This window comes from Halictus rubicundus, chromosome 9, assembly GCF_050948215.1.
Source record: "Halictus rubicundus isolate RS-2024b chromosome 9, iyHalRubi1_principal, whole genome shotgun sequence".
Lineage (NCBI taxonomy): Eukaryota > Metazoa > Arthropoda > Insecta > Hymenoptera > Halictidae > Halictus > Halictus rubicundus.
The window spans coordinates 4644130-4651333 of record NC_135157.1 but is presented as its reverse complement, the minus strand read 5'-3'; positions in this window follow the sequence as shown (position 1 = coordinate 4651333).

Here is a 7204-nt window from a genome sequence, read left to right as displayed (position 1 = left end):
TTCTAATTATTATTTTAATGTGGACAACCAATTTTTTGGTTCGCCAACACGTGATATAATAACGTTCCACAGGTTTTATTTTCCATTAAAATAAAACTGTAATTAAATACTCACATTTTTTTTTCTATGAAAACATTTTTTAAATACAGTGCTAATGAAATTTCATCGATGAAAACAAGTGTATAAATTGTTAAAAATTTCGCAGTTAGGCGACATCAGGGACACTTTTTCAAAGAAGCCAATGTTCGCTCGTTTTCTTAAACTTAATCAAAAATCTTTACATTTTAACTGTTTTAACTTCCTAATCACAGCACGCTCGTCCGCAATTTTATCTCCCAGGTACAAAAGCCGCTATAGTGGCGTTACCGTTCAAACTGATGCTTTCCACGGACGCCACTATAGTGGCGTAAGTGCTTAAGAGGGTAACTTGATGTACATTAAACACAAATCTCTTTTGTTCGAGATTACATTGATATTAAAATGTCTCTCACCCATCATTTGAGAACTATAAACGGACTGATATCCCGGGTGAACCGACTCTCTTATGCTTCTTCTTCTTCTACCTGGCCCTCGATTAACGATCTTTTCTCTCACCTGACTCGCAGTAATTCAAATTCGGAGGAAGTCGGAGGCCCGTGCGCGTACGTGACCTCGCGTTGCGTGTCGGTTCGTGAGCCCCGAAACTATTAATTCCGCGATTCCCGTTTCTTTATTTGCTACACGTTCGCTGATGGGGCGCACGGTTTCATCTTCGGGGGCCTGAGCCTCCGTTCTCGTCGAAGCGTGAAAACGAACGGCATCCTTGTGAAATCGCCGCTAATCCAGCCGGGATCCTAATTTTATGACATTGAACGTTGCTTAGGCGGGAATACCACCACCCCGAAGTGATCTAATTTAATCGCCGATGGGCCGTGAACGTTCGATGTCGGAAGTCTTCAGACCGTAATTTGCTGTTTGTGAACGGATGGATCTTTTTACGCTCGCGGCGTGTAATCATCTTCTTGTAAAATGTACAGTTTATTCGAGGTTAATGGCAGTGCATTTTGCTTTCGGTTCATTGAAATCGTCGGTGAAACGGATAAATCTGATCTTGACTAATGGCTTGTGAATTTATCGAAATAGAAACTCGCAGAAACGTCTTGCAATCTATTTGGGAAAATTTTCGGAATGATGCAAATCGCGTTTGCGCGGGGGCTAGAAAAATGTGTTTTGCGTGAGATAATTATTCTTGGTGTACTCTTATATTCTGTGTTAGATGCTGCTATGATTCATGATGAATCAGTAATAATGAATCTCACATTGCAGATCTTTCTATCAATATAGATGTGTATGATCCAATACATAGAATCTAAACTCGAAAAATGCCCACTCGGGTCTGTGTCAAGTAACACTGCAACAGCTCTAGTAGTCTTCTTGCAAAAGAGTCCCCTTAATTTATTGGGCCAATTTGAGAACTAACGACTGATCTTGTTTGTTGTTGTACGCATCTAACGTTAACAATGAATAAAATAGTGGTGCGACACCCGAGAAACGGAAAATTATATAAACATGATGTAACTCGTGTTAAATACCGTTGTCAGCTTGGATATGCTACTTTATATGAGAAGTTCCATTTTCCGGAAAGATGTCTGCGGCAACTTCGCCCATCTGAGACGACGAAATCATCGGTAAAACCTTGACGCGCCGTGTATCTATACATTCTGCATAAACGAGGAGATCACCGGACAAGATTCGCCAGGAGATTCTGATAGATGAGGAGTAACGGTTGCAAAAGAAGTAGATATCCCGGTGGAGAAATTTACAACATTAGGGAAGTGTTCTGCCATCGTTGTTCGGCTAGAGGGATACGCTGATGGGTGAAGTCTCTGATCGATCATCCTACGATTTATGTGGCGATAACGAGTCGCGTGGCCGCGTACAGACTCCGGCCTAGCTAATTGGACGCTTAATTAGACACGTGGGAAGGCCGTTGGTGGGGACGTGGAGTAGTTGCAGGTGGTTTGTTTATGATGTATTAAAGCGTGCCCCGTTTAGCGGTCTGGTTCCCTCGACTCGCACGATTTACCCGTCGGTTTTTGTTGCGAGCCGTATATCAACCGGCCGGAATACGACGACCATGAGCGTTGCATAGGCACCGGAGTCTTGGGGTATGTAAGTGTCGTAATTCAATGACATAATTTTTGCGATCAGCAGAAAAAAGGCGACGCCGCCGCCCGGCTTCCGGTACGTTCGAACCGGTAACCATCCGCACGGAACCACCGGGTTACCGGTCTTGTATTTATATAAAGTATAAACCAACAGCGGTAAAGTAACGGGACGGGGTGTGGGGGAGGGGCGGAGGGAGGAGGAGATGCAGGGGAAGGTGCAGGGAACGCGATGCAACCGGGCGCGAGGGAAGAAACCTCTGCCGAGTTCTTCGAGTACCCACAATGGGTCCATGCACCATACAGACGGCTCTATTCAGCTCCAAACAATGTAATCACAACTCAGCGCTTTCCGCGCCGTCTGCGACGCTCGCCTTATCGATCGATGAATCGATCGTTGATCGACGGATCCCGGTTCGGATTCAACGTCTCATGGTCCGTGAATCTTTGCGTTAATTAATTAACCGCTTGTCCCGGCGTTCGATTGCCGACCCGAATCGCCGGGGCCAAGTACGCCCTCCTTACCCTCATTGAGTTTCGCGAACTCGGTTTGCAACGTCCGTGGGAATCGGTTGTGAAGGATGACGGGAAGTTGGGGGAACTGTTCTTCTTGTGGGAGGACAATTAGCACTCTATGAAACACTAAAGCTGATTGTTTTATACTCCGAAGTCATTTTTAATTCGTTACTTCTTAATCACAGTAACTTAAAAATATTCAATTCCTTTAACTCGGCGAACCCTGTAATAAGGTAATAAATTAATCCCTGACATACAAATTAACCCCTTGTACACGTTTGAGTAAAATACTGATTAATATTAATAACAAATATAAATTAGTAAGTTAGTTTCTTTTCGAAAGAACAAGTTTAAGAAGTTCTCGTCCTCGCTCCTACTACTTTCCTTCCTTTATAGATAGCAGTATCTTGAATTTTTATGATAAAATGAATGGTACTTTCGGTCACCTCGAATTTCATTGCGGTTAAGCAATGCTTCTAAATTCATCTTGCAGAGTGAAGTGCCTCGAAGGACACGAGCAATTAAAATTGGTGGTGCGAGACCGGTGGAAAAGAGAGCGGTCAGCGATATCGACACCGAGATCGGCAGTAGGGCGAGTCCATCGTTAATTAACGATGCAAATGCGATTCTCCTCGCGAGGAAGAGGACGAGGGATAGAGGGAAACGGGGCCGGTGCACGTCGAGGACGCCTACACCTAGGCGTGCAAAAAACGGCAACCGTGCGTATCCGTTGAATCGCGCCTCGCAGGTGTGACTCTCCTTCCGGCCAATCGTCGCTGCGACTCGATCGCGTCCCGTAATTTTATCTCCGGCGACGCGAAAACCGCGTTCATTAAGGATCCAGATAAATAATTATCGATACCGCTTCCGGTCTGCGCACGCACGACATCCGGGGGTGGTGCCAGCTGCCGTTACGCGGTCAGCCGAATGTTTCTCGCTTCTGTTTCCTCGTTTCCTTGGCTTGCGAAACGATACGCTCACTGTGTTTTTTAACACTCTTTCATTACTATGTCAGTCGTATACGTGTCACATGATTTTTCTAGGAAACTGTAGAATTTTTATTACAGTCTATTCGTTGAACCAAATTTTTCTAGAATCTACGAGACGTAAGAGGATACAAGTATTAGGCATTACAAATTAATTGGTAGCCCGCTCTTCGTGAATTTTGTGGATTATTTATAAACAACCAGAAAACATTCTACTCTTCAAAATGATCTGTAGCACTTTATCCACTTTACAATTAATGAATCTCCAATATTATACATACGCAGGATCACGAAAGTATTCAAACGCTCTTTAAAACAGTGTAACTTTTTTTAAATTGGACCAAACGACCTGACTCTTTTTGAGCAGTTAGAAGAATTGGTTTACCGAATGACGCGTAAAAAAGATTTTGAACAAATTGCAATTGCTAGGAATTATAAGATCAAATAAAAAGGCACTTTGCAAAACATTTTTATTTGTGCCTGTAATGAAAATGTAAAATATGTGTTTCATAGATCTGGGGCATTCGAATACTTTCGCGACCCAGTGTACGTACAATTGGTTGATTGCGAGAGCAACGAATTAATTTGTATCTGATGTGACATTTGTACCCGATGTATTTGTAAATCAAGATTCACGGGATTCTTCAATCTTCAAACCAATGGTGGATTCGGTCATGAATTAAATGTTCGAATGTCTTTACAGACGTTTCAATGTGTGACATTTTCGAAACAGTGGAGTTCATTTTCCGGCTAGCTATATTCTGCAAAAATACCTTGGACAAAAATGAAGGATTGTTAAAGTGAAAGCTTCGAGTTTTAGAACGAGTCCAGGTGTTGTACTATTTGTTTTTATATAATTGTTACAGTTTAAATAATCACGATTTCTCGAGAATCGGAAAAGTGTTCGAGTACATTTTGGCTCCACTGCGTATGTGAAGGTTTTAATATATGAATCAATGCAAGTTCCTCTCGCGAAATCGAACGTTACACAGGTTGCGTTCGTTTCTGAGTAACGGTCGAGAAAGTTCACGCGGACACGAAAATAATCCTAATGTTGGGCTTACATGGTCAACATAATCTCGGCGACCATTATCGGCGAACACACTATTAACGGGCCAGCGCGTTGGTAGCCCTTGCCCAGCCGAGTGAACCGTGTACCAATCTAGACTCATAAAACTGGCCGTGTGTCCGGTAATAACGTGCGAACGCGCTATCCATCAGCCGGGACAAAACAGTTAAGCGGTTGTACTGGTCTGCGGAGCAACGCCGTAATGAACGCCGGCCCCGCGAAATGTCGGTGAAAAAGGCTCCGGAACACGCGCTAAATCTTCTTCCACGCGTTGCTGCTGCGAGATTGGAACTCGCCAGTCCCCGGATCCTTGTTCGAACCGTGTAGAAATTCTTCGGCGAACAGGGCGGGGATGGAATCGAGTTTCGAGCCACTCCTGCCTTCGCGAAGTCCGCGGGATCCTTGGGAAAAGTGCACTTCGCTTCGACGAAAGCGTCTATTACGCCTGTTGCAGCGGAGTCCGAATTTCGAGCCGACACCGGTGAGTTCACACCGAGATATTCTCACAGTCTCCTTTAACATTCGCGTATTTTCACGCCCTCCATAGAAATAATTACCATCATTCTTTACATGTTGCATGGTTACATCGATACATCAAAATTCGAACGCACAGAAATCTTTTCAAATTATCTAGCAATTCTCGGAGCACGTGAAAGAAGTCCAAAGATACGGTTCTGTAAACTTCTTAGACACTGAGTTGAAATAAAACGTCATATTTCCTGACTAGCGAATTGTTTAATCAAATTCGGAAATTGAAAAAAATTGTCTTCGTCTGAACTGAGCCATTTGTGAAAATAACGTAAACACGCTAATTAATTCTTGTTAATGCGTACGTATCGTTGGATTTTATAAATCTACAAATGCTATAAATTCTGCATATTTCGAGAACAACGCTTTTATTTATTATCTAATAAGTGGCAGAAGATCATAAATAATAACGTTAAGTATTTCGAAGATTGAAGATTTTGAAGTACACGAGTTCAAGGCAACTTTCTTTTCTTTTCTCGACATAATTTTTTAAACATTTTCTGACTCTATAGACATAGACGAACGAAATATAGCAATCACGCTGCATACAATCTCTAGACGAGGTTCGGCAGTTCGACATTCCGTCGGAAGCAAAGCAAGATCGTATCATCTACATCTCTAGCTACCGATTGATCGATCAACGAGGTTCGACGATAGAAGGGTCCGACAGGGATCATCGATAGGACCGGTTGAGTAATTCAACCGGAAGTGTCGCACTCGTTAGCCGGCGTTCCTTGTTGCGAAACAAAGCGGGAAGGGCCGAGGCATAATCTCGGCATCTGGAACGTAATTAAGTACGGTCACCTTTATAGGTGGCAGCGGCGCTACGAGATCTCTGCGCTAGTTACCAGGGCTACGAGAAAGGCAAGCGGACTAACGGCGGGACCACGGGGCAGAGTAATCGGATGCTGAGATCGCCACCTGCTGATTTCGTATCATCGGCGTAGCCTAATTCGAGCACCCGGTAGTTTACAGTCGGTTATCAAACGCGCGGATCGCTCGAATTAAAGTTTCTCGCATGTGGTCCCCGGTCTATTAGCCGTTGAAGGTGGTGACTAATTAAATTCCTCGGCCTGGACCGGATTAGGTACATTCACACGGGACGGAGAGACCTTCCTGTCTCGGTTTCGTCGTACACGCGGCCGCCACGTGTACATGACAACGTCATTTGCACCGTTACGCAGCTTCGTTTCGCCGTTCATCTCGAAAGATTCGTGTCGGGAACCTTGTCTGAGAAGGTCTAATAAAATTCAATTAAAACGACTTCTTCCTTTTCTTCAGTTTTGCTTGTCTACTGTGTAATCGACGTCCACGATGGATACCATTCGCACATGGTGCAGTCTGTCAGGTTTCAATGATCCAGCTGTTTCTTTTCATCTTTTTCACCGACAGCAAAAATATATAGTATAGGCACTAGATAATTTTCTTTTATGTAATACAACTGTAAAATATTTTCGCGGTCATTGTCAATTATACATTTTTTATTCGCCAACGCACAGAATGCACGTGTATGCGTGTATGGTAATACCGATGTACAGCCAACCCGGTAATTGGATAATAAAACTTGAGTATCACACTTGACAAATCTTATGAATCTATATAGGCACGTGGGAAAATTATTTCAAGTATTACGTAAAGGGTGTGTCACTTGATTCTCTCATACTGATCACTAGACTGCGGATGTTCATGCAATTTTTAATTTCTGTAGACAAATTTTAAGAAAGTGGAATCACATGAAATTTTATTTTCACTGGGAACAGCCTTTGCCGATCCAAAATACATAAAAATCGTACTAAATTCTATGGAATTTTATGTTCTCGGAATTTTTGAAAATTTTTATCAGCCATAAATGCATAAAGTTTCCCAGTCTGCTGATCGCTACTGATTTGTTCTTCCTAAAACAACGAAATTACAATCTTCTAATCACATCTATTTTAGCTGATTCTGAGCTATGCATTCAT